This window comes from Pongo abelii, chromosome 2 (genome assembly GCF_028885655.2).
Source record: "Pongo abelii isolate AG06213 chromosome 2, NHGRI_mPonAbe1-v2.0_pri, whole genome shotgun sequence".
NCBI classification, from domain to species: Eukaryota; Metazoa; Chordata; class Mammalia; order Primates; family Hominidae; genus Pongo; species Pongo abelii.
The window spans coordinates 90,427,523-90,454,250 of record NC_085928.1 but is presented as its reverse complement, the minus strand read 5'-3'; the positions used below and the strand labels follow the sequence as shown (position 1 = coordinate 90,454,250).

The 26,728-nt window shown below is 39.7% G+C and overlaps 1 protein-coding gene across 20 annotated transcripts in view; it reads left to right on the top strand.

Moving 5' to 3' along the window:
* Nucleotides 1–26,728, top strand: part of ATXN7 (ataxin 7) — a 139,326-nt gene that overhangs the window by 15,990 nt on the left and 96,608 nt on the right. For 10 of the 20 annotated variants that reach the window (XM_054551919.2, XM_054551923.2, XM_054551920.2 and 7 more), the window contains 2 exons: nucleotides 15,020–15,076; nucleotides 18,328–18,426. The gene's annotated coding sequence lies outside the window, so the exon portion shown is untranslated. Of the gene's footprint in view, nucleotides 1–2,239; nucleotides 2,446–15,019; nucleotides 15,077–15,980; nucleotides 16,001–18,327; nucleotides 18,427–26,728 lie in introns of those variants that run through there. The other 10 variants (XM_054551933.2, XM_063722012.1, XM_054551926.2 and 7 more) reach the window with 3 other exon arrangements.

The window sequence follows — 26,728 nt, the reverse complement described above, 5'->3', positions numbered from 1 at the left end:
GATGAATATTTACTCTGTAAATATGAATGGTGAAAAGAGGTCCACACCTACCTATAATAATTGGTGCTTTAATAAAAGCATCAGCTGTGGGATTAAAAAAGAGGGAAAAGTGATGTAGTGTGTCTTTATCAGAGATTCTTTTAGACAGGTCACAAATATTTATCAAAAGTCTACAGTTGCCGTGTCCTAGAAGTACAGATGAAAAAAGTGCCAAATAGCCCTGACTCAAGGAGTTGGTGTCAGAGTGAGCCTTTCATTGCTGTTTCCTTAAGGGCAGCCAGTCTTTTGGTGCCTTTCCATTGTCTAGAGGAAGGATGATATCCAAAACTTTGAACAGATCTTTCAGTGATCCTCTGGTCTGGCCCTGCCTGCATCTTCTGTCTCACCAGATGCTCTGGCTTTTTAGTTCCTTGAACTTGCCGTTCTTCCTCAATGTCTTTTCTACTGAGATTTCGTTTGGGGTGCTTGCTGCCACCCTCATCTCCCTAACACCTTTTTGCCTCCTTTAAATGCCACCTCTTCACAGAAGCCTTCCCTGACCTTCTAGACAAAATTCAGTGACTTTGTTACTTGCTTTAAAACCCTGTGTATTCAGACACTCCACCCTTCTCATTCAAAGCACTCTTTCAATTTATTTGTGTAAAGGTTTTATGGCTTTCTTTCCCTACTAGAAGTAAACACCATGAGAACAGCGTTCATTGCTGTCTGTTTCACAGCTGTCTCCTCAGTGCCTAGCATGGCGCTCAATAGAGACTTGCAAAAAAGGGAAAAAGAACTGCTTTAAACCCAACCCCTGCTACTCACCAGTTCTGTGACCTTTAGTGGTTCGCTTTTTGGAGTCTCAATTTGTTATCTGTAGAATGGGAATAATGATGATAATGGCTATCGTTTATTGAGCAGTTAGTATGTGCCAGACTGTGCTTTACTTGCATTATCTTTTCAGTTAAACCCCATCAGAGAAGTGAAAAGATTTGCTTGAGCTCACATAGTTTGAAAATAGAAAACAGGATTTAAACTCTGGTCTGTTTAATTCAAAAAAATGGATTGCTCTTAGCCATGCCTTTTTGTGATTGAGTAGTACCAATGCTGAGAATGCTCAGGTTGAGGAGGGAGTAGGTTCGGAATCTCCTAAACCATTTTAGGGAATCAGTATGGGATTAACTCTGCCTGTTTGAAGAGATAAGTGACCTCTAAACTGATTTCTGAAGAAGTTAGTTGGGTCTAGAAGCAGCCAGAAGTGCAAATACTCTAAGAGAACTTTTCAGTGTGCTGGAAACTGACCTTGTTCATTGTGGTTGGAGCATTTTTTTTTTTTTTTTTTTTGAGACGGAGTCTCGCTCTGTCGCCTGGGCTGGTGTGCAGTGGTGCAATCTCAGCTCACTGCGACCTCTGCCTCCTGGGTTCAAGTGATTCGCCTGCCTCAGCCTCCTGAGAAGCTGGGATTATAGGTGCCTGCCACTATGCCCAGCTAATTTTTTGTGTTTTTAGTAGAGACGGGGTTTCACCATGTTGGTCGGGCTGGTCTTGAACTCCTGACTTCGTGATTTGCCCGCCTTGGCCTCCCAGAGTGTTGGGATTACAGGCGTGAGCCACCGCACCTGGCCACTTGATTGGAGCATTCTCCAGGGCTAAGAACTGTAAGGTTGGGCCAGAGAGTAAAGTAAAGGGACTTACAGGCTGCTGGGCAGGGTTAGGCCAGGGAGTTAACTTTCTGCTAAAAACTGTGGGGAGTCCTTGATGGATTTTATTTGTTGAAAATACTTTGGAAGCAGGAAGTCCCAATTTGGAGTCCATCTTGGAGGCAGAAGTATCCAAAGCCCTTCTCTCAGTTTGCATCTCTAGCAAAGAACACATTTTAACTAATTATTTCACTCTACTGCTGCACCCAGTGTGACAGTGTTTGAAAAGGAACCAGCATTGTGAGGTGAGGAATGGATTTTTATGTTTAGTTGCAGCAGTATAATTTTGCTGCTGCTCTTACTGTTTTCGTTTGGGGACAGATTCCCTAACCCAGATGGATGGCAACCTTACACAAGTTACTTCACCTCTCTAGCCTGTTTCTCATCTGGAAATTAGAAATAGTTAAAATATCTATCTTGTCAGCTTGTCGTGCAACATTCACACAGTGTGTGGTATAAAATAAACTTTTAGGCAACATTAACGGTTATTGTTTTTAATATGACCTATCCATTCTGGCCTTTGGCTCTTTTTTTTTTTTTTTTTTTTGGGGTCAGAGTCTTCTCTGTCACCTAGGCTGGAGTGCAGTGGCACAATCTTGGCTCACTGCAGCCTCCGCCTCACAGGTTCAAGCAATTCTTGTGCCTCAGTCTCACAAATAGTTGGGAATGTAGACACGCGCCACCACGCCCAGCTAATTTTTTTTTATTTTTAGTAGAGACGGATTTCACCATGTTGGCCGAGCTGATCTCGAACGCCTGTCTTAAGGTAATTCGCCTGCCTTGACCTCCCAAAGTGCTGGGATTACAGGTGTGAGCCACCAAACTTGGCCTCTGGCCTATGACTCTTAAATGAATATGTGTTGTTTATTTATCAGACAGGTTGATTGGGACATAGGTGCTGACATTTTTAAAGATCATGATTTTAGGATCTTACAAAGTAAAACTGGCAATTAAAAAAGGCAACGAACACCTTAGTGAGGCGGTTTTGGTATTTCCTAGATGTCTTTAGGATGAACACATAGATGAAATGCATAATATGAATGTGAGCCAGTACTTAAAGAGCTCGTGGTGTGTGCCAGGACTGTGTTTTCCATGCATTTTTCCTGAGAAGTAGGTTTGATTATACAGTATCTATTTTACAGATAAAGGTTGAGGTCTTTTCTTTCTAAGGTGTTATTAGACAGCTATAGACATGGACACCAAACCACGTGCTTCTCCAAAATTTGTTGAGCCTTCAGCATTGTAAAGGCTTGGCTTACCTTCCATCAACTTCAGCAGTTCTGCTGGAAGGGAAAAATGGAAACAGGGCCCTTGATTTTTTCTCATTATTGGATTAATTGGAAGCACTAGGCATGATGTGCTGCGTGGTGCATAGTAGAGGCTCAGTAAATGTTTATTGAATATAAATCTGCATCAGACCAAGTGAAAACAAGTTAGAGAAAAGCAGTATTAGATCCTGGCCCCAGGCTGTTTTCTATTTTAAAAAAGTCTGAGGTCACCAGAGATTTTATTAGCATAGTCCATTTGTTAATATTGCAGATTAATGGTTGGTTGAAGGCTGAGGTGAAGAATTGCCCAGTGTGTGTTGCATGGGATTAACTCCAGTCTGGGCAGTTAATTATCTCTAGAAATCTGTTCACTTCCCACTAGGTACCCCTACTGCCCAAGAACCTCCAGGCTCTGTGTTTGTGTTCAGCTGATTCGTTTATTCCCAATTAAAAAAAAAAAAAAAACTAGTTGTAACATTAAAATATGCAAATAGGATAGGTGTGAGTATCCTAAATAATCCTATGTATCTATTCTATTTAAACATAAATAGGAAGGTATAACTGCCATAAGTCATCACTAGTGTATTTCAAAGCCAGATCTGATTGATATTTCTATTTTCCCTTAGCTCAGGTAATTAAGAGTTGACACCAAGGAAATATCATTTAGTATTAAGGGGAGAAAAGAGGATACCTTATTGCATAGAATAGCAAAAAGTAGCATTTAATTCTAGATTTCTTCTCATTTCCCCCAACAACAGAAAAAAATATATATTTTTTCCCCTGGGGGAACTTGATTAGGATATTTATTGACCCTGTCAAACCTGAAAGTCAGATGGTAGCCTGATTACCAAACTTGATTGATTACCAAGCATCCTTTTTGTGATTTATTATTTTATGCCACGAAAGGAAGATACTTCAAGAGATAATTTTGTTCATTTACTATAGAAGTAGTTCATCTAGAAATTTTAAAGTGTCAAACATTAAGACCAGTGTCCAGATCTTGATTTCTAATACCATTCTCCATTAAAAGGAGATTCTGTGCCTGGGACAGGGGATAAACAATATGAGCCTGTAGTATCTTCTAGTTCCAGAAAGTAAGAAAATAACACACACACACACACATACACACACACACTCACTCATTCTCTCTCTCCCCACACACAATGATGGGGTGTGTCAAAGGGACCACAGAGACAACTGAAAGAGCTCCCAAAGGTCAAACCTAGAACAATTTGAGCAGCTAAAAAACATAGTATTAGATTGTAACCCAATATATAAAATAAATGTAAATAAAATATACAGTATATATATTTTTAAAGGCTCATATAAATATATAAACAAATAATATGTGATATAAAATCATAAATATCCATGAGGCCATACTGGTATAAATAAATGATTGGATAAATAAGCAAATGGGAGAGAATAGATAAATCTTTAATATAAAAGAACTCCAAATGATTTATGCAGATAATCTTCTCTCAAGGAGCTGGAACATCACTGCCAATCTTTTTTTTTTTCTTTCTTATTTTTTTGGGGGGGATCAGGGTCTCCATCTGTCACCCAGGCTGGAGTGCAGTGGCACAGTCTTAGCTCACTGCAACCTCTGTCTCTTGGGCTCAAGGTGTCTTCCCACCTCAGCCTCCGAGTAGCTGGAACTACAGGTGTGTGCCACCATGCCCAGCTAATTTTTTTTTTTTTTTTGTATTTTTTATAGAGATGGGATTTTGCCATGTTGCCCAGGCTGGTCTTGAACTCCTGGGCTCAAGCGATTCACCTGCCTCAGCCTCCCAAAATGCTGGGATTACAGTTGTGAGCCACCGCGCCCAGCCCACTGCCCATCTTTTAAGTCTGAGCTGTGCCTAGTGCCAAAGAGTGCAATATGAAAAGGGAGGAAAGAGACAGCTTCCTAACATTGGCCTGGGCAGTGATTTTTTGGATATCACCCCAAAAGCACAGGTAACCAAAAAATAGAAAAAATGGGGTTGCATCAAACTAAAACAGCTTCTGTATAACAAAGGAAATATAGTCAACAGAGTGAAAAGACAATCAACAGTATGGGGGAAAATATTTGCAAACCATACATATGATAAGGGGTTGATATCTAAAATATATAAGGAACTCAACTTAACAAAACAGATAACCCAATTATAAAAGGAGAAAGAACCTGAATTGACAAGACGTACAGATGGCCAACAGGTATATGAAAAGATGCCCAATATCACTAATCATTAGGGACATGCAAGTTAAAACCACAGTGAGATATCACCTCACTCCTGTTAGAATGGCTATTCAAAAAGACAGAAGATAACAAGTATTGGTTAGTATGTGGAGAAAAGGGAATCTTTGTACATTGGTAGTGGGGATGTAAATTATAGTACAGCCATTATGAAAAACAGTATGGAGGTTTCTCAAAAAATTAAAAATAGAAAAGAACTATATGACCCATCAATCCTACTTCTGCATATATATCCGAAGGAAATCAGTATGTCACAGAGGTATCTGCACTCCCATGTTCATTGCAGCATTATTCACAATAGCCAAGATATGGAGTCAATCTTGGTATCCATCAATGGATGAATGGATACAGAAAATGTGATATTTAGGCCAGGCACAGTGGCTCATGCCTGTAATCCCAGCACTTTGGGAGGCCAAGGTAGGTGAATCATTTGAGACCAGGAGTTCAACCTAGCCGGGCCAACATGGTGAAACCCCATTTCTACTAAAAATATAAAAAATTAGCAGGGCATGGTAGCATGCACCTGTAGTCCCAGCTACTTGAGAGGCTGAGACAGGAGAATCGCTTCAACCTGGGAGGTGAAGGTTGCAGTGAGCCGGGATCGCCCCACTATACTCCAGAGCGAGACTCTGTCTCAAACAAAAAAAAAAAGAAAAGAAAATGTGATATCCAGTGTATATATGCAAATAATGTAAGACCGTTCAGTTTTAAAAAAGAAGGAAATCCTCTCATTTTCGACAACATGGGTGAACCTGGAGGATATTACGTGAAATAAGCCAGACACAGAAAGACAAATACTGCAGGAATCTCACTTACATGTGGAATCTAAAAACATTGAACCACAGAAGCAGAGAGTAGAATAATGGTTGCCAGAGGCTGGGAGTTGGGGGGAGTGGTGAGGGAAATGGGGAGATGTTGATCAAAGAGTACAAGTTTCAGTTAGGATGAATGAGTTCTAGGAATCTGTTACGCAGTAATGGTGACTATAGTTAATAATACTGTATACTTGAAAATTGCTGAGAGTAGATCTTAAATGTTCTCACCCCCGCAAAAGATGAGGTGACAGATATGCTAATTAGCTTGATTTAATTATTTTATAATAAATACATAAAAGATCATATTTACACTGTACAATTTTGTCAATCCACCTTAAAGCTGGAGGAAAATAAATAATCACATGTTGGTATTGGTTCATTAGCTGTGACAAAGATACTATACTTATATAAGAGGTTAACAATAGGGAAAACCAGGTGTCAGGTTTACAGGAACTCTCTGTATAATCTTTGCAACTTTTCTGTAAATTTAAAGTCATCCCAAAATTGAAAGTTTATTTTTAAAAAAGACTATGGCAAGGACAGTAGTCTATAGTTCAAGTTTAATTTTCATCCCGTAGGGAGCCTGAGGTAAATAAAATAGTCCTTAGTGTTCTGGTCTTATTATGGTGTAAAGTGGGGCAGTTCTTCCTTGCTGTTGTCTTATAAAGCCATGACAGTTTGTTTGCAGAATCAGAGAATGCAGTATTTCTAAATGTCCTCCTGTGGAATTTCCTACTGGCATGACTTTTTTCCCCTTTGCTTCTGCCCAGTAGCAGTCCCTTGAGTGGCATTTGCTGTCCTAGTTAATCAGAGGGTAGGAGAAATGAAAAACTCTCCTCTTCTCCCTCCCATGAAGTTTCAATGGGCGCTGGAAATGTAGGTCAAATTGCATCACCATAGAAAGGAGCGAACAGGAAGGTATTTATGAAGTGCTGCCAATGTCTCTTTAGATTCAGAGTCATGACGAACTGGTATTGAGCCCGTTTAGGTGTGAGATACAGGGAATCAGGGGGCATGTTTGTGATGTAGTGCCAGAATGTTATATTTCAACCAGTGATAAAAGATCTCTGTCTGAAACCCTAGTGGAAATGACTTACACTGGCTTTGTTTAATTTGCATCTCCCAGCTTCCGGAATTCTTTTTGTCTCTTATTTATTATTGGCACATTGCAAAAATTTGTATTAATTTAGCCAGAGAGATGTTTGAATTGTAGAAACTATTGCCATGTGTACATTTTAAAAAGTCTATTTTTTGGTAGTCACATAAGTCTAATAATATATTTTGGAAATTACGTATAAACATATGCACTGTGACATCTTGATTAGCACATAGAAACCTCAAAATATTTTTTTATTTTTAAATTATGTTTAAAGTATCTGTTAGATGGATCTCTGTTTTATTATTTATTTTATTTTATTATTTTTTTTAGACAGGGTCTCACTCTGCCACCCAGGCTGGAGTATGGTAGCACTATCTCAGCTCACTGCAGCCTCAACCTCCCAGGCTCAAGTGATCCTCCCACCTCAGTCTCCCAAGTAGCTGGGACTACAGGCATGTGTCACCATACCTAGCTAATTTTTGTATTTTTTTGTAGAGACAGGGTTTCACCATGTTGCCCAGGCAGGTCTCAAGCGATCCACCTGCCTCAGCCTCCCCAAGTGCTGGGATTACAGATGTGTATTGCTGTCCTCAGCCTCTATCTTTTTTTTTTTTTTTTAATGGAAAAATCTTATAGATTTTAGGATATAAGGAGACTTTAAATACATGTTTTTATTTTTTACGTATTGTGTGCTACCTACTCCTTTGTAAGATACCCAGATATTGACTGCCAAAATATTCTGTTACTGACAGTGTTGTGAACAGTAGGCATCCTGATAGCAAAACCAACTCTAAAACCTCTATTTTCGTTCCCTTCTTCTCCCATCAAGATAATCAGTAGTTGCTTTATGTACAAAATGGAAAGTCAGATGATAAGAGATTTTTACAGAGGCTTGGATATTATTTAATAATATGAATTGAATAGATTATTCTGTGGAATATGTTTATAATTCAACATGGTTTTAGCTATTTTTTAACTTTTTATTTTGAGATAATTATAAATTTATAGGAAGTTGCAAAGATGGTCCAGAGAGGTCCTGGTTATTCTTCACCCAGTTTCTCCCATTTATTATGTCTTAACTATAGTGCAGTATTAAAACCAGGACATTGACATTGGCTTAAAGGACATATATGGTTCTGTGTCATCTTATCATGTGTATTTTCATGTAATCACTACCACAATCAAGATACAGAACTATTCTATCACTAAAAAGATCTTGGCCGGGCGCAGTGGCTCATGCCTATAATCCCAGCACTTTGGGGGGCTGAGGCAGGCGGATCTTGAGGTCAAGAGATCGAGACCATCCTGGCCAACATGGTGAAACCCTGTCTCTACTAAAAATACAAAAATAGCTAGGGGTGGTGTCAAGTGCCTGTAATCCCAGTTACTCAGGAGGCTGAGGCAGGAGAATCGCTTGAACCTGGGAGGCAGAGGTTGCAGTGAGTCGAGATCATGCCAGTGCACTCCAGCCTGGCGACAGAGCGAGACTCCGTATCAAAAAAAAATAAAAAAAAACAGATCTCCCCTGTGCTACCCCTTTATAGCCACATTCATTCCTGTTATCCTCACAGTCCCTAACTCCTGGCAGCTGCTAATCGGTTCTCCAACTCTAAATTTGTCATTTTGGGAATGTTACATAAATATGATCTTTTAAAATTGGCTTTTTTCACTTAGCATTTTAAAAAGAATTTTATTTTTAAAAGAATATGATAAAATTTTTAAGCGAATATTTATTTTTTTAAAGTTGTTACCCAGAGTTTGATTCACTAATTTTTAAGACCATATTTTTCTAGCTTGGGTGTTCCATACTCTGTGTTGCTATATTTGAACAGCAGCTAAAGTCGAATATGCCGACGTAATAGCTGATTATAGCATTAACCTTATTGCCTGCTGTTAAGGATGATACCCTGATGTTAAAGGGAAAATTACCCTGGGAAAAGTCCATCCTATCAACAAAGTAGATATTACAATTGATGAGGAGCAGGAATAAGAAGTCCCAATGTTTATAACAAATAAAGTAACTGACCATATTTGTACTCCATTTCATCTTGAAATCTTCAAAGGAGAGAGACTTTTTGGAACGTGATATTTAAATGAACAGCAGTTGAAATATTTACATTAATTAACTAATGTAAAGCTTATGTCACAGAATTGTAGAATGTCACCATACGAAATCAAGTGTCTGCATCATGTTAAGCTTCTTTGAATGTCTTAAGTAGGAAATGGAGTTCTATGGATAGGCAAGGGCTGGAAATAGCCTCAGAAAAACCAAATCTTCAGATGCTGGTATACTATTTTCTGACAAAATACGGAGAATATTCTAGGATCTATAGGAGGGCATGTTAGTGTTTGGCTGCAAATAATGATACTGTGGCTCTAGGGAATGCCACATAGTCAAACCTATAGCACTGAGCAAATAGAAGGTGAATCCCAGGATACCATTCTGCAGCTCATGGCAGTGAATAAGCACTGGCTCCTCAGCTTCTCTAGAATTCATGTTCCTGAGGTTGTGTCAGGACAGATTTTTATGAATAGGATAATCTTGCAACTAGCAAATGATTTTTGTTTGGCCCTAGCTCCTAACATTTTAGATAGTCTTCCTCCCAGTTGGGAAAATATTCCTGGTAATTAAAATCGTCCTCTACTTACCAGCTTAACATTTTTCCCTTGATCACATTTGTTTTCTTTAAGCAGCATATGATTGTACTTAAAGTAGCTATTGGGATAGAGGAGAAGGGAAACAATCATTTATTGACCATCAGCTATATGCCAGCCGCTTTGCTAAGTGTTTATGTACATTCATGCATGTAATTGTAGTATTGAAAAATTTCATTAATGATACTCATTAAGTTATGGATCTGAAATAAACAGCATCCTAAGCAACTCTTTGTAGCAAGCCAATTTTCTTGGTCAGATTTACTCAAGGGGTTTATTGACCAAAACACAGTAGAGAAAGAGTGAGGCATTGTGCATATATGCCTGTGAGAAATGGTTTAAAGAATATAATTATATCTATTAATTTGTATATTCATGAGACAGTGTGTAAAATGATACAGAATTTAGACATGTAAGACCCAGCCCCTCTCCTCTTAGCTATTTATCCAAATGAGGGAAACAAGTTTTGAGTTAAAGGAAAATATCGACTAACTACAGGACTTAAACTGCTTAACCCATCAATGTAACATGTATAACAAGGCATTACATAATTATTTTTGAAATCTTTCAGATTGTAAATGCTTTAATATTCAGAAGAGGAAATGATTACTGATCTCTGACCCTTGATTTTGTTATCTGTATGATTTTGCTACCTCATAGAAGTGAATAAAATAATGTATATAAAAGACTTAATATAATGCCTACTACTTAGTATACCTTCAGTAAATTATAGCGGTTGCTGTTGGTAATGAAAATTATGATGATAGTAAGAATACTTTATAAGAGTAGGCTAACTGCTATAATGACCCAAAACCCCAGTGCCTTAACATAATATATGTTTATTTCTTGTTTAAGCTCAGAGTGTGTTGGCAAGGAGGCTGTTGATTCCCCCAGTCATTCAGGAGTGAAATTGTGTGGCTCTGCCGTCCTGTAGGTACTTGGAGCCCTTTCCATTTGACCAACAGAGGGTAGGAGAGACTGAGGCTCAAGCCAGAGAGGTTTGTATGGGCCTAGCCCAGAAGTGTGGCACCCAACATTTCTTTTTTTATTTTATTTTATTTTATTTATTTATTTGTTTTGAGATGGAGTCTCGCTCTGTCACCCAGGCTGGAGTGCAGTGGCACCATCTCGGCTCACTGCAACCTCCACCTCCTGGGTTCAAGTGATTCTTGTGCCTCAGCTTCCTGAGAAGCTGTGATTACAGGCACGCAGTACCACGCCTGGCTAATTTTTGTATTTCGAGTAGAGATGGGGTTTCACCTTGTTGGCCAGGCTGGTCTGGAACTCCTGATCTCAGTGATCCGCCCACCTCAGCCTCCCAAAGTGCTGGGATTACAGGTGTGAGCGACGAGCGACTGCGCCTGGCCCCAGCATTTTTTTTTTTTTTTTTTAAGAGATGGGGTCTTGCTCTTTTGCACTAGCTGGAGTACAGTGGCACAGTCATAGCTCACTGCAGCCTTGAACTTCTGGGCTCAAGTGATCCTCCTGCCTCAGCCTCCCAAGTAGCTGGGACTACAGGTGTGCGACACCACACCTGGCTAATTATTTATTTTAATTTTCATAGAGATGGAGTCTCGCTGTGTTGCCCAGGCTGGTCTCGAACTCCTGGCCTCAAGGGATCCTCCCTCCTCAGCCTCCCAAGGTGCTGGGATTATAGGCGTGAGCCATCACACCTGGCTTATGCAACATTTTTGTTCACATTTTGGATTCAGTCACATGTCTCTACCTTACTGCAATGAATACTGGGAAATTTAGGCAAATTATGTGCTCAGGCAGAGAATGTAAATATAGGTGACTATTGGCAATCTCTATCACAAATAGTATTTACAAAGGCTTAATAGAAGTGGAAACATTTTCCCTGGATCTTTTAGAGAAGAGTGAAATTTGTTGTATGCTGCTCAGCCTGTATTTAGGAGGTAATATTTAAAGAGGTGGGTAGAATAATTAAAAACTGTGCTAGCATTATTAATGAAAACTACATTTATCCCACTAGCCACTGCCCTTACTGTCAGTCATTTGGTAAGTGACCTTTGGCAAGCCATTTATCTGTTACAGACCTGCATTTCCTCACTTACAAGTATTCTTTGTAGGACTGTGGTGAAGATTAAACAAGACAGTGCATGTACAGAGTTTAGCAGAGGGTCTGATCCAAGTTAAGCAAGTTAAGCACTCAGCAAAAATTGTTCTTATTGGTAGTGTTGATAAGTATGGCCTCAGAGTAAAATGTGTGCTAGCTGTTCATTTATTTAACATCTATCCTAAGGGACCATGCTAGACTAGCAAAGAATGACTTGACTGAGGACACATATATGAATTTTAGAATTTTGTAACTCCAGGCCAGTCATAGGAGATTAACGTTCCCCTGGTAGACTACTGGGGAACAAACTCTCTCTGTTCCCCAGGCTTTCCTCCTCCCAGTCAACTTTAAAGACACCTCCACCCCACACACACACACACACATACACACCCACACCCCAACTCCTGTCAACAGGAGTACTGAACTTTAATTTGCCTCTTATCGCTCCTACACACACACACACACACACACACACACACACACACACACACACACACACTTTAATTTGCCTCTTATCGCTCCTACACACACACACACACACACACACCCACACACACCCACACCCACACACACACACACACACACACACACACACCCCCACACACACCAACTCCTGTCAACAGGAGTACTGGACTTTAATTTGCCTCTTATCCCTCCTTCTCCCTTCCTTAGCATTGATGTCTATAGGTGAGTTTCCCTGGAGAGAGTGAAGGTAAATGCCAGAGCAGCTCTTTATTCCACTGGCCTAATTGCAAGTTCTTAGCAAGGCAATAGCATCCCACTCCAGGCACATATTAACCTGAGTGGCTGGGTAGCCGTCAGGACCTGTGGTTCCATTTTATCCAATTCAATTCATCAGGCATTTATTAACACTTAACAGCATTGGGCCCTAGGGATACAAGAATGAAATGTTGCAGACCCAGCCTCCAGGAAGCCCACCTAGGGCAGTAGGCATGATGACCTAATGAGGTTTCATCTGAGCTGGGTTTTGAAGTGTAGATGTGAGTTACTTGGAAAGTAAGAAAGGAGTTCAAGGAGGCATGAACAGCAGGTGTGGAGAAACAGGTGGGAATTGTGGTGTATGGCAGTGGAGGGAATGGTTTTAAGCTCAACTCTAACATACACTACCTCAGCTTTTATTGGCCTCATCTCACAAGCCTCAATTTTCTGTTAAAGGAGCACAGAAAGAGTTCCTATGTTATAGATGGGAGGACTAAGTGAAATGATGCATGTAAAAGACTTACTTTTTGTTACTGGGTGCATGGTAAGTGTTCAGTAAATGTCAGCTACTGCTACTATTATTATTGTCATGTGCTTTTATAAATTGACTTTCAAATCTACTGACTTGATCAGGGTTTTGCACAATGACAAATTGGAGAATTACTGGGAATTTTATATTTTACTTTTCTTTTAGCTAATGGTGAAATGGTGCCCTATAGTCACAAATAATGGATAGAAAAATGCCTTGCTGACCTTTCTTTGCTAAAAGAAGAGGGAACCTAGTTAACCTCAGTGAAGCCTGGGAGAGATAGGCTCAAGATGGGAGAACTGTGTGTCCTGAAATGGCAAAAGAGTGAAGGATGGCTATATTGAACATATTTGGAGAGAGCAGAGGGACTGAACATTGTGTAGGTATATACTAATAGAAGCTGTTAGAAAATGGAGGCTCCTTTAAAAATAAGACTCCACGTGAGGCGTTCTACGAAGTGTTGGGAAAGCCCTAGGACTGACTGCAGTGGCTGAAATGCACTCAAGAAACCCAGGCCAGAGTTACTGGAGCCCTTCCTCACAATTGGCCTTGGCTCCCTCTCCACTTGTGTGTTTTCACATTGACTTGATCCTCAGTGGAGTAACTCTGAGCAGTGGCTGTAGCTCAGTAGGTAGAAAAACTCTCTAACCTTTGAAGAGGGGAATACAGTAGCACCATTGAAAAAAGAGGTTGTGTATAGAGTTTCATTCTTAAATTTGTTTTGCCAAGGAAAAAGCCTGTGAGAGTGAAAGCAAGGTGGAACTGGGGTCCAAAGAGACGGAGTAAACTAGATGCCGTATTAATTTGTATTTCTGGAGAATATGTCTGCAGTTGATATATAACTTGGTTTAAACATTTTTGTAACCTGCTTAAAAAATTTGGGTTTGGGTGGTCGATTTTCATTTGGAAGAAAAGATTAGGAAGATTTTCATTTGGAAGAAAAGATTAGGAAAAGTTTTGGGGACACAAGCATGGCTACCTACAGGAGACAGGTCTGAAAGGAAAATAAGTGATGCAGCCAGCTGAGTACTTTGGAAATTACGTGCCAAGTGACAAAGGGCAGCTCCCAACACAGCTTCATTCAGTTATCCCCCTCCAGGAAAGTTTGCCCCTGTGGCCAGATTTTTAGATTTTCCCAGAGAAACCAGGAGTTTGGAATTTTATATGAATCTTCCAGCCTTTTAAATATTAACAACAAAGTCATATTGTTTTCCCCAAGATCACCATGGAAAACAAAAAAGTGGGCTATTTTAGGCCTGTGGACTTTTCCATTTGCAGCGAGTATTAAGATGGAGAGAAAAATGCACAGCCTAGGAGTTAGGTGGCTCAGCTGAATAACACTGCCAGTTCTACTGCCAGACTTGTCATGGAGCACATTCTCAATGTGTTTTGTTTTGTTTTTGAGGTAGAGTCTCATTCTGTTGCCCCAGGCTGGAGTACAGTTGCATGATCATGGTTCACTGCAGCCTCAGCTTCCAAGGCTCAAGTGATCCTCCTGCGTAAGCCCCCTGAGGAACTGGGACTACAGGCATGCACCACCATGCCTAGCTAGTTTTTAAAAATTTTCTGTAGAGATGGCGTCTCACTCTTCCTCAAGCGGTCTTGAACTCCTGGACTTAAGCAGTCCTCCTGCTTTGGCCTCCCAAAGTGCTAGGATTACAAGCATGAGCCACTGTGCCCCAGCCTCAACATATTTTTATTGAATAAATAAACCAGCTGAGATAAATCTCTCTTGGTTTTCAGTCTTTTCATATCTAGAATGGAGAGATTGGAGTCAGCCTTCAAGGTTTCAGGTTGTTTTTTTTGTTGTTGTTGTTTTCTCTCCCTCCTCCCCCTCCCCCAACAAGCTCTGAATTTATAAGATCACAAGTCTTTGTGCTTTCTTTGTAGGACTAAATTTCTCTGGCTCCTTTTCTTCCCTCTTATGCCCTCTCCAAGAACCTAGGGTGGCAGTCTCACATTGAAGCTTGGTGATTTTGCCTAGAAGTTAAGAATGTAAGTTTATACCGTTAAAAACAAGACTGACTTGGTTTAGCCTTTTTTCTTTCCTTTATTGTGATCAGTAGGTTTATGCTTAATTTTGACAGACTGGATGACATAACAAGAGGTGATTCAGATTATGCCTTAAATTGCAACAAAGTTCTGAATCTTAACAGAACACAGAAATGTTACTCCTAGAAAATAAGCCATTTTCCCTGTAAAAGCCAATATAACACTGCCCGTGTAGCATTGTAGGCTTTTCTCTGTTTAAAATGAATGAGGGGGTGTTTCTGAACCCTTCGGCCTTCTGCAGTATATTCTTTTATAACACATTCTGGTGATAGCTCTACTTTTAAAATACGTTTTTTTACTATCTTAGACAAGATCATTTTTTGTTGCAGCTATCACAAATCAGTTCAAAAAAATAAGCTCATTAAAAGGTGGGGGCGGGGGCACTTACCCTAGATGCCAGGGGATTCTTAGAACCCTAGGGAACCTAGGGAAGGAAGTGCTTTGGGCCACTCAGGGGCTAAGGCAGTAACAGGAAAGCCCAAGAACACTCCCAGGCAGAGATTCTCTCTTTCTTTCTTTCTTTCTTTTCTTTCTTTCTTTCTCCTTTTCTCCCTTTCTCTATCTCTCTCTTTCTTTCTTTTCTGTCTCTCTCTTGTTTCTCTGTCTCTCTCTCTCTTTCTCTCTTGTTTTTTCTCCTGAGGCAAACGGGAAATAAGTGGCCTCTTGGGTCAGATTCACTCTGAGCAGCACATTCATTCTTTCATTCTCTCTTTGCTGACTGTCTTTTTCCTATAGACTGAGAGAGCACTTAGAGGTTGCTTGCAGCCTCCACCAAACTAGACCCTCTTCATCTCAATTTCTCATTCTAAGAAGAACACATTGACTGTCTCAGTTTGTGTCGTGTGTCCAGCTTTGACAAAGATGGGAGTAAGTAGTTTGTAGCCCCATAGTACAAGTATGACTTGGCATGGAGTTGAGAATTACTTAATGCTTAGAAAAAAGGGTCAGCATAGGCTAGGGAGCTCCTCTAGGATAAAGATGTCTTCTATAATCTCCCTCCCCCTTAAAAAAAAAGAGTAAATAAATTTATGCTTCAAGTTATGTCTTCTTTGTTTCTTTCCCACTGCTAACTGGCCATCATTTAAAGAAATATTTTTTTAAATTATATTTATTGAATGCTTATTACATAGTAGTTGTTGAATGAATAAAAGGTGTCAAGTTTAATGATTCTAAGAAAATTTTCCAAGTCTATTTAAAATGATTTCTTTTTAACTATTTCTCTTTGCAAAACAAAATTAAGTTGCCATTGAGGCAGTTTGGCGTACTGGAAAGGGAACTAAATATCACCAAAGGCCCGGATTCTAGTTACAGTTTCACACCACTTGTTGGCTAGGTAATCTTGAGCAAATTATGACTTTCCTCAGTCTGTTTCTTCAGTACTAGTAAAATGGAGATCATAGTAACAGCTCTTTTGAACACAGGGTTATTGGAAGATCAAATGAGAGAAAACATACAAGCATATAATAGGTTTTTTCCCGTACTAAAGAAGGCTCTTGACCCCTATTCTAAGTTTCTGTTTTTAAATGTTTATTTTTAGTAACTGCAACTATCATTTTTGTCTAAGAATCGGATTTCCTATAAAGCATTTTTACAGTATGCGACTAGTAAGTGATGAATTCTTTTAAAACCAAAACTATCCTGAAGGAGATTTCATAGTATTCTGAATCTGATGACTTCCTTGGATACTTTGGAGAAATAGCAGCAGTGTCCAATGGAAAATTGAAAAATGGCTTGACCTAGTGAAATAAGATCAAGTGCAGAGTCTAATCTGATGCTGGCTTTGTTCTGCCTTCACCTTCTGTCTACTCTGAAGGAATCACCATCAGGGTGGTGAATGCTTATGATGAACATAACATCTTTATTGACTGTCTCTATCATGACAATTTGTAATTAGCTTTGAGTGATTTTTGCATAGCTATAAAGTATTTAGGATTCAAAGAAATGCATTTTGGCTCAGGACAGACATGTTAAACAAGAAAGCAGCTTTTATTGGAAGTAAGGCAGAAAAGGAGCACTAAAATGGAAATCAGAGAAATTTTTTAAAAGAAAGGAGACTGGGAAGGAATTAGAAACCAGAAGAGAAACATCTGGTTTATAAAGATTGTGGGAATGATTTTAAGCATTACTGAATAGCATTTTGAGTGAATAAAATTGACACTTTTAAAAAGGGAGAGGGAAGCAATATGACCTGGGAATAACTTAAAACCTAATAAAGATAATTATGAGGAAATGTTCAAAACATGGCATATAATTTCAGCCACTGATTTTCAGAGATGCTTTATTTGTATCTTAGGATCTCAGGCCATAGGAATATTTGGTTACCATCTTAGAGTACATGAAAATAAATAAAAGTGGAGCAAAGCAATATTACCTCCTCCACATCTTGCTTTATAGCCAGTGAGAATTATAGGGAGAGAAGTATATGAGTAGTGAATTTTTCATATGAGCTCAGCCTGTCTTGTGCTTTATACCTTGACAACATCTGCCCGATAGCTGTGTCATTGCCCATATTTGCCGCTTTTTCTCTTCTGCTGCATGTGAGATTTGAAGATCAGCTTATTTTCTAACTTTGGTTTGTTAATCTGTAATTTACTGACTCCTTAACTCATTGCTCCTCCACAAATTAATTAAAAAGTTACCACATTTTACCTGAAATATATGCACACAACTATGAAGATAATGGAGCACATAGTTTCCTTGTGCTTTTCAATAAGATGGTTTAATTGAATTTTTGTTTCCTGTTGAAGTATTAAAAATTGCTTTTATAAACTGCTGAAATGATGAAGGACAGCATGAGCTCTCCAAATAATAATCTCATTCAATCTATTTTTAAAATCTGTGATTTGACAAGTTTCATAGGAGCAGGCTTTCTGAATCGCCATTTTAAAAATTAAGTGGAAACTCATTAGTGCAAATTATATACAATGATTTTAAGCCCCAGGAGGCTAACTCTGTGTACATATTGAATAGTCATTTGTTCTTGGTTTATTGTAACTATAGCCAATTAAGTTCATTGTAAAAAAAAAAAAAAAAAAATCACATTTGTTGTAAAATTGGTAAAATGTCTTGAAATTAGTTTGACATCTCAAAGCACATATAATTTTGGAATATCTGGCAACCAATGAGATTGTATGTTTCTGATTAGCTTTGTCCATCCACTGTTTCATCCATTTGCCCTTTTTCTGTTTTTGCAGATCTGAACAGAATTAAGACGAACGAGCTTTCACAATTGCAGCAGATGAAGATCCATTGGTAAATCGATCAGGATTTTTGGCCTGCCCTCCAAAGAAAAGGTAACTGGCTGTTCTGATATCGCAAACACAGTTGAATAAATATAATACTTCCAGTTATAATAGAGTTTGAGTTTTACCAAAGGATGATAGTTTAAGGCATCTGTGTAAGATCTCAAATGTTAAATGTAATCCTGAATATGATCTTAGAAAAATACAATGAGTTTAGGAGTATGATATTATTAGGTGTTTGTTTCTCACCACAAAAACTGCTAAATAGCATCCCCTCCAAATTTGTTAAAATTGCAGGAAGACTTTAGTTATAGAATCCTCCTTCTTTCCCAGTCTATACCCACTTTTTTCTGGAAGTTATCCAAAAGTGTGCTCTTGTTTCTTTCCAGCACCATTCCCTCAGCTCATGTTTTCTTGTCTTTCCATGTAATGTAGACCCAGCTGCTTAGGGCAGGGAAGATCCTCAGCAAGATTGTAAAACAGGCAAGCGTTCTTCAGGAACACTTTCTGGGCCCAGTGCCTTTGCCCAGGCTGACAGACAGCTCTGTGGTGATGAGTAGTCTCTGATCATTACAAAAATAGCAGCCATCATTAATGGAGTGTCTTTTTTTTTTTTTTTTTTTTTTTTTGAGACAGAGTCTCACTCTGTTACCCAGGCTGGAGTGTAGTGGCGTGATCGTGGCTCACTGCAACCTCCACCTCCTAGGTTCAAGTGATTCTTGTGCCTCAGCCTCCTGAGTAGTTGGGACTACAGGTGCTCACCACTACACCTGGCTAATTTTTGTATTTTAGTAGAGATGGAGTTTTGCTATGTTGGCTAGGCTGGTCTCGAACTCCTGACCTCAAGTGATCCACCCGCCTTGACCTCCCAAAGTGCTGGGATTTCAGGCATGAGCCACCAACGCCTGGCACATTAATGTTGTTTCTCACTGCATGTCCACCATTGTACATTTACTGTTTTGGGAGGATAGTGGTGAAGTTTCACATAATATGAAACAGGAAATTCCTGGAGGAATTTTGATTTAAAAAAACAAAAAGGGCTGAGTACAGTGGCTCACACCTGTAATCCCAGTACTTTGGAAGGCTGAGGTGGAAGGATTGCTTGAGCTCTGGAGTTTGAGACCAGTCTGGCCAACATAGCTACACCCCCAACTCTAGAAATTTTTTTTTTTTTTTTTTTTTTTTGAGACGTAGTCTTGCTCTGTCGCCCAGGCTGGAGTGCAGTGGCGCCATCTTGGCTCACTGCAAGCTTCGCCTCCTGGGTTCACGCCGTTCTCCCGCCTCAGCCTCCCAACTAGCTGGGACTACAGGCGCCTGCCGCCACGCCCGGCTAATTTTGTTTTTGTATTTTTAGTAGACACGGGGTTTCGCCGTGTTAGCCAAGATGGTCTCGATCTCCTGACCTCGCGATCCGCTCTCCTCGGCCTCCCAAAGTGCTGGGATTACAAGCGTGAGCCACTGCGCCCGGCCTACAAAACATTTTTAAAAATTAGCCAAGCACAGTGGTGCATGCGTATAGTCCCAGCTACTCAGGAGGCTGCGGCAGGAGGATGGTTTGAGCTCAAGAGCTTGAGGGGGCAGTTAGCCATGATGATGCTGCTGCACACCAGCCCCAGCGACAGCAAGACCCTATCTTAAAAAACAAGCAACAACAACAACAAAAAAATTATTCTCCTACTTCTGAAAGGAATGAGATAACCTTTAAGTTAAGGTGCAGTTTAAGATGAGTCATTAAAGACTAAAACAGAACAGAATCGAAACAAGGAAGACGAAAGGAGTTTCAGCCTCTGGAATCAATTATCTTACATACTTAGGCAACAAATGTGATGCCACAATCAGGTTTTAGGCAACTGTAGCAAAAATGATAGCATTTCAGACAACACGTAAAAGATAACATTTTTACCATTACCAATCTGAAACAGCTTCACAAAAAGTGTTTTAGTACTGTTGAGATGTTTAACAGAACAAGAGTTTGGGGAGCTATGAAGTCTCCACCTTAAAAGCAGTCTCTTAAAATGTTCTGGACTAAAGCTGAAGGGCCATAATGCAGAGATGTCTTTCAGCGATCGTTGAAGTCATCACATTGAATGTTCATTGTATCAAGTCTGCAAGTTGCCAGAGAAGAGAGAAACAGGCTTTCCTGTATGGTGTCCAATCACTGACAATGGAGGGGTATGGGGAGAAGTTAAGAGGAAACATGTTTGGCAGAATGCCAGAGGAGCTCTTTAGTGCCTGTTTATGGAGTTTCTACTGTGTGCATGGCGATTGTCCCTGGGAGGAAAAGGAGAAGAATAGGAGGTGATTTACATGGACTGCAGTGATGACTTAATGCTTTTTTGAATATTATACCAATGAAAAGATTAATATGATGCCAGGAAGTAAGTGACCAAGAAGCAGAGAAAGAAGAGGAGGCACAAATTCAAAAGTCTGTAAAGGCCAGAGAGACCAGAGAGGGGAATAAAGTGAGCCAGGTGGAACTGTGAGAAACCATCCGGTCCATGATCCATCTAATGTGGCAATCTCTTCTCAGCAACAGATTGTAGGCCCAATATCTGTTCATTCAACAAAGATTTATTGGGTGCCAACCTATGTGCTCTGTTCTCTTATGGTCACTGGGGATAAATTAGTAAATCGAAAGGACAAATATCCCTGCCATTGAATTGGCACTTACCTTTTTTTCTTAATTAACAAGTAAAAATTGGATATGTTTATCATGTACAATGTATTCTTTTAAAATATGTATTCATTGTGGAATGGCTTAAATCAAGCTAATTAACGTAGGCATTACTTCTCATACTTATGTTTTGGTTGTGAGAATGTTTATCTAGTCTCTTTGCAATTTGCAAGAATACAATACATTGTTACTAACTATAGTAAGCATGTTTTGCAGCTGAGTTCTTGAACTCATTCTTCCTAACTGAAATTTTGTACCTTTTGACTAACTTTCCCTAAACCCCTCACCTCTATCCTCTGGTAACCACCATTCTATTCTCTACTTCTATGAATTCAACTTTTTAAGATTCCACATGTAAGTGAGATTGTGTGCTGTTTGTCTTTCTGGGCCTGGCTTATTTCACTTAACATAATATCCTCCAGGTTCATCTATGTTGCTGCAAATGACAGGAGTTCTCTCTAAAAAAAACAGAAATAGAGATAGGGGTCTCGCTATGTGTCCTAGGCTAGTCTGGAACTCCTGAACCCTGGCCTCAAGTGTTCCTCCCACCTCGGCCTTCCTTCCAGAGTGCTTGGATTACAGTTGTGAGCTACCATATCTGGCTGGATTGCCTTCTTTTTAAAGATTGAATAGTATTCCATTGTGTGTGTGTATAACACACAGTGGAATATTATTTAGCCATAAAAAAGAAGGAAATATTGATGACATGTTCCAACATGGATAAACCTCGAAAACGTTTTATTAAATGAAGGAAACCAAACACAAAGACCACATATTATGTGGTTTCATTTAATATTCAGAATAGGCAAATCCATAGAGACAGAAAGCAGATGTGGTTTTCGGGGGTTGGGGAGGGATTGTGGGCAGTGATTGCTTGATGAATACAGGGTTTCCTTTTGGAGTGATGAAAATGTTCTGGAGCTAGATAGTAATGTTGGTTGTACTACACTGTGAATGTATTAAATGTCATCAAGTTGTACACTTAAAATGGTTAAAGGCCAGTTGCAGTGGCTCATACCTGTAAATCTAGCACTTTGGGGAGGGCGAAGCAGGAAGACTACATGAGTCGAGGAGTTTGAGACCAGCCTGGGCAACATTTGAAACCCCGTCTCTATAAAAAAAGTACAAAAATTAGCTAGCCGTGGTGGCATGCGTCTGTAGTCTCAGCTACTTGAGAGCTGAGGTGAGAGGATCACTGGAGTCTTGGAGGTTGAGGCTGCAGTGAGCCGTGATTGCACCAGCTGGATTGCACTTGAGCCTGGGCAACAGAGTGAGGCCCTGTCTCAAAGTAAATAAATAATAAAATGGTGAAAATGGTGAATTTCAGTTATGTGAGTTGTATTTAAAAAATAATGGCATTTAGAAAGACTTTCAGAAATGTGTACTTTATGTCTTGGACATGAGAAGGTGGTTTAGCTAGAGTGGAGTCTTTGTAAGGCAGAGCGGTGGATGCTAAGGGTGGGAAAAGGTTTGGCTAGATATTGAAAGATATTGACTGGCTAAGGAGTTTAGCAGCTATAAATATAGCACCATATACTCCATGAGGAAGAAGGAAACTCAAGAGAGGTTGGTGCTCTGGGAATCCCAGCTAAAGATGAAGTTTCAAGCAAAGGAAGTGGCTTGTAGTTTTATCAGTCTGTGCCGTTGCTACTCACCTAACAGAGTTTTGTGACAATCTCACAAAAGTTTCAATATTAGTTTAGAGTTTCTTCTTCAAAAAAAAATCTTTATAAAAGGATAATCATCTTTTAAAATAATCATCCTGAATATAAAACTATGTTGATAAAAAATCTAAACATTATATAAATATATATGCTAATAAAAAGTTCCTTTAAGTTTAAAGAATTAAAGCATCTTTAATTCTTTAACTCGTTGCTTCTCATATGGTAAAACTAGAGTTATCTATATTGTTTTTTGCATAGACTTAGCATCATCATCATCATCATCATCATCATCATCATCATCATCACCACTTTTTCACAAAAATAGGCACATGTGGGCCAGGCACGGTGGCTCATGCCTGTATTCCCGGCACTTTGGGAGGCCGAGGCAGGCAGATCACGAGGTCAGGAGATTGAGATCATCCTTGCTAACATGGTGAAACCCCATCTCTATTAAAAATACAAAAAAATTAGCTGAGCTTGCACCTGTAGTCCCACCTACCCCGGAGGCTGAGGCAGGAGAATGGCGTGAACTCAGGAGGTGGAGCTTGCAGTGAGCCAAGATTGCGCCACTGCACTCCAGCCTGGGCAACAGTGCGAGACTCTGTCTCAAAAAAAAAAAAAAAAAAAAGGCACATATGATTCATAGTATATTTTGCATGTTTCTTTAGAAAATGTTTATCTTGGCTGTCTTTGCACTTCTTTCTTTTGAACCATTACATTATATGCTATTTTATTTGTAAAAACAAACAAAAAGTTGAAAAGTAACGGCCACATACCTCTATTAGAGGATGAATTGTTATAAAATGTGAAAGTAGTTAACACACTGAGCACTTAATATGTGCCAGGCACTATTCTGAACATATTAATTTATTGACTCTTCATAAGCTGATGAGGTAGATATTATTGTTATCTTCCTTTTGCAGAGGAGCTAACTGAGGTACAGATGAAAAAATTGTCCTGCCAATGTCCAGAGTTAGGTGGCGGCAGAGATGGGTTCCAGGACCAGCTTCATCTCCAATTCATGTTCCCATGAGGAATGCTGTGGCTGGTGGTGTCAGATTTTACTTAGGATTTTTTCAAGATAAGTCAATCTGGAATTTTTTGTGAAATTTTCCAAGTTTTAATGTTGGCTTAAAAAATAGCTTTATTGAGATATAATTCAAATGCCATAAATTTACCCCTTTAAACTGTACATTTAATAGTTTTTAGTGTATTCGCAGTATTGATTGTATAACTGTTTCTTCTATCTAGGTCAAAAACATTTTTAGCACCCACACAGGAGACCCCATCGCATTCCTAAGCAGCCACTCTCCATCTTCTCTTCCTTCAGCCCCTGGAAACCACTAATCTGCTCTCTGTCTGTATGGATTTGCCTATTCTGGATAATTCACCTAAATGAAATCAAATAATATGTGACCTATTTGTCTGTCTTCTTTCATTTAGCATAATGTTTTCAAGATTCATTCATGTTGGAGCATGTATCAGTGCTTCATTTTATGGCTGAATAATTTTTTTTTTTTTTTGAGACGGAGTCTCGCTCTGTTGCCCAGGCTGGACTGCAGTGGCACGATCTTGGCTCACCACAAGTCCCGCCTCCCGGGTTCAAGTGAGTCTCCTGCCTCAGCCTCCCAAGTAGCTGAGACTATAGGCGTGCACCACCATGCCCGGCTGATTTTTTTGTGTTTTCAGGAGAGATGGGTTTCACTATCTTGGCCAGGCTGGTCTTGAACTCCTGACCTCGTGATCTGCCTGGCTTGGCCTCCCAAAGTGCTGGGATTATAGGTTTGAGCCACTGCACCTGGCAATAATATTCTTTGTAGAGATATATCACAATTTGTTTATTCATTTGTTGATGTACATGTGGGTTGTTTCCACCTTTTGGCTTTTAGTAATAATGCTGCTAATGAATATTAGTGCACAGGTATCTGAGTCTCTGCTTTCAGTTCTTTTGAGTGTATACCTAGAAGTGGAATTGCTGGATCATATGCTAATTCTGTGTTTAACCTTTTGAGTAACTACCACTGTTTTCCACAATGGCTACACTATTTTACATTCCTGCCAGCAATGTATGAGGATTCCAGTTTTTTCATATCCTTGCTAACACTCTTCATTTTCTGTTCTTTTGTTGTTGTTGTTGTTTATTACAGCCATCCTAGTGGGTGAGAGGTGGTATCTCTGATTTAGATTTGCATTTCCCTAATGACTAATGATGTTGACCTTTTTTTGTTGTTGTTAATTTACTGAGCTGAGTTCTTTCTTTTCTACATTCTAGTTCAAGTCCCTTATCAGATATATGATTTGCAAAAATGTGTAGGTTCTGTGGGTTTTCATTTTCTTGATGGTATCCTTTGAAGCACAGAAGTTTAATTTTGATGAAGTTCAATTTACCCATTTGGCTCTGTTTTCATTCTTTTTTAATTTAATTTAATTTTTTTTTTGAGACGGAGTCTTATTCTGTCGCCAGACTGGAGTGCAGTGGCACAATCTGGGCTCACTGCAACGTCTGTCTCACTAGTTCAAGAGATTCTCCTGCCTCAGCCTCCTGAGTAGCTGGGATTACAGGCACGTGCCACCACGCCCAACTAATTATTGTATTTGTAGTAGAGACCGGGTTTCACCATGTTGGCCAGGATGGTCTCAATCTCCTGACCTCGTGATCTGCCTCCCTCGGCCTCCCAATGTGCTGGGATTACAAGTGTGAGCCACCGCACCCGGCCTTGGCTCTGTTTTTAAAACAGAACCTTACCTGATAAGTCAGATTCCAGCCCACTAATTGCCTGCTTGTGATTGCTGCTCTGCTGCCACTGCCCCAGAAACCATTTGGAAAAATCCTCATGCTTTTTGAAAATACCTGTTTTCCGAAGAGATGGAGCAAGCTCTGGAAGGCAGGAAAGGCAGATTTCTCACCAGGAGCAATTTTGTTTTGGTTCCCCTTTTCCACTCCTGAAGTTCCTTCACTTAGAACACCTTGATGTAGACGTGGGGGCATAGTAGGAAGTGGACACAGGATCAAGGTCTCCAGGTCTTGAAAATTTTATGTTGATCAAAAGAGAATATTGGTTAAAATAAAAGATTAAATTGGTGAAAATAAATATTTGTCTTGAGCCATAGATGATGTCATTTAAAATCAGAATGGCCATAAGAGTGTAGTTAGTAATTGTGTATTTCTAGGAAGAAAGGTTTATGGACCAGTACACTTAGAAGTCATTTGGGGTAAGGTCTTACCCTTTATATTTCTTTGCATGTGTACTGGGGAGGACAGGAGGACAGATAACTGTATTCATTCATAGTCATTCATACACATTAGTGAAAAATAGTTAAATCTGCAGGCCTTTACCTCTACCAAGAAAAGGAGAGCTTTACTTTGGAGGTGGAAAGGGAGTGCAAGTTTTTGTGGAACAGTCTGTCTTTTGAGAAGCAGTACAAACTCAGGTAGGCTCCTGGATCACGGTGCAAAGACAGAATGTGGGAAAGTCAAGGGTGCCATGTTTGCTGGATCTATGGCTTTGCTTAGAGCTGGACCTTGGCTGAGGAAAGGAGGAAGAAGCATTTGTGTTGTTCCTTCCCTCTTATACTAACACACCTGCATTGTTAGTCCTAGGTTTCACCCCAGAGGCATTTTGCTGACCAATTTGGAGACGTAGTTACAACTCGTCTTATGGTTTGTGGGAAAGTGGGTTCCAGGTTCTAAATAACACCCTTATGTTGGGAATGCAAACTGTTGATCTCTGGGAGACTAAATGTATGTCTCATTGTCACCTTGATTTCCGAGCATATACTCTTAACTCTGAATCCATGAAGTCCTGTGATATAGAGGTGGGGATGAGTTCCCATGTGCTTAGTGAGAGGGTTCAGGAAAGAGTTTGTTAAAGAAATGGGATTTGTGGAAGAACTTTGATTGAACAGCAAGATTTCTGCCAAGGGAGGGAAACTGTTAAAGATGGAGTGGCCTATATGAGCAAAGGCTTGGGAGCTGGGAGTTGGATGGGGTTGGGGTGGGGGCATGTTTGAAGTT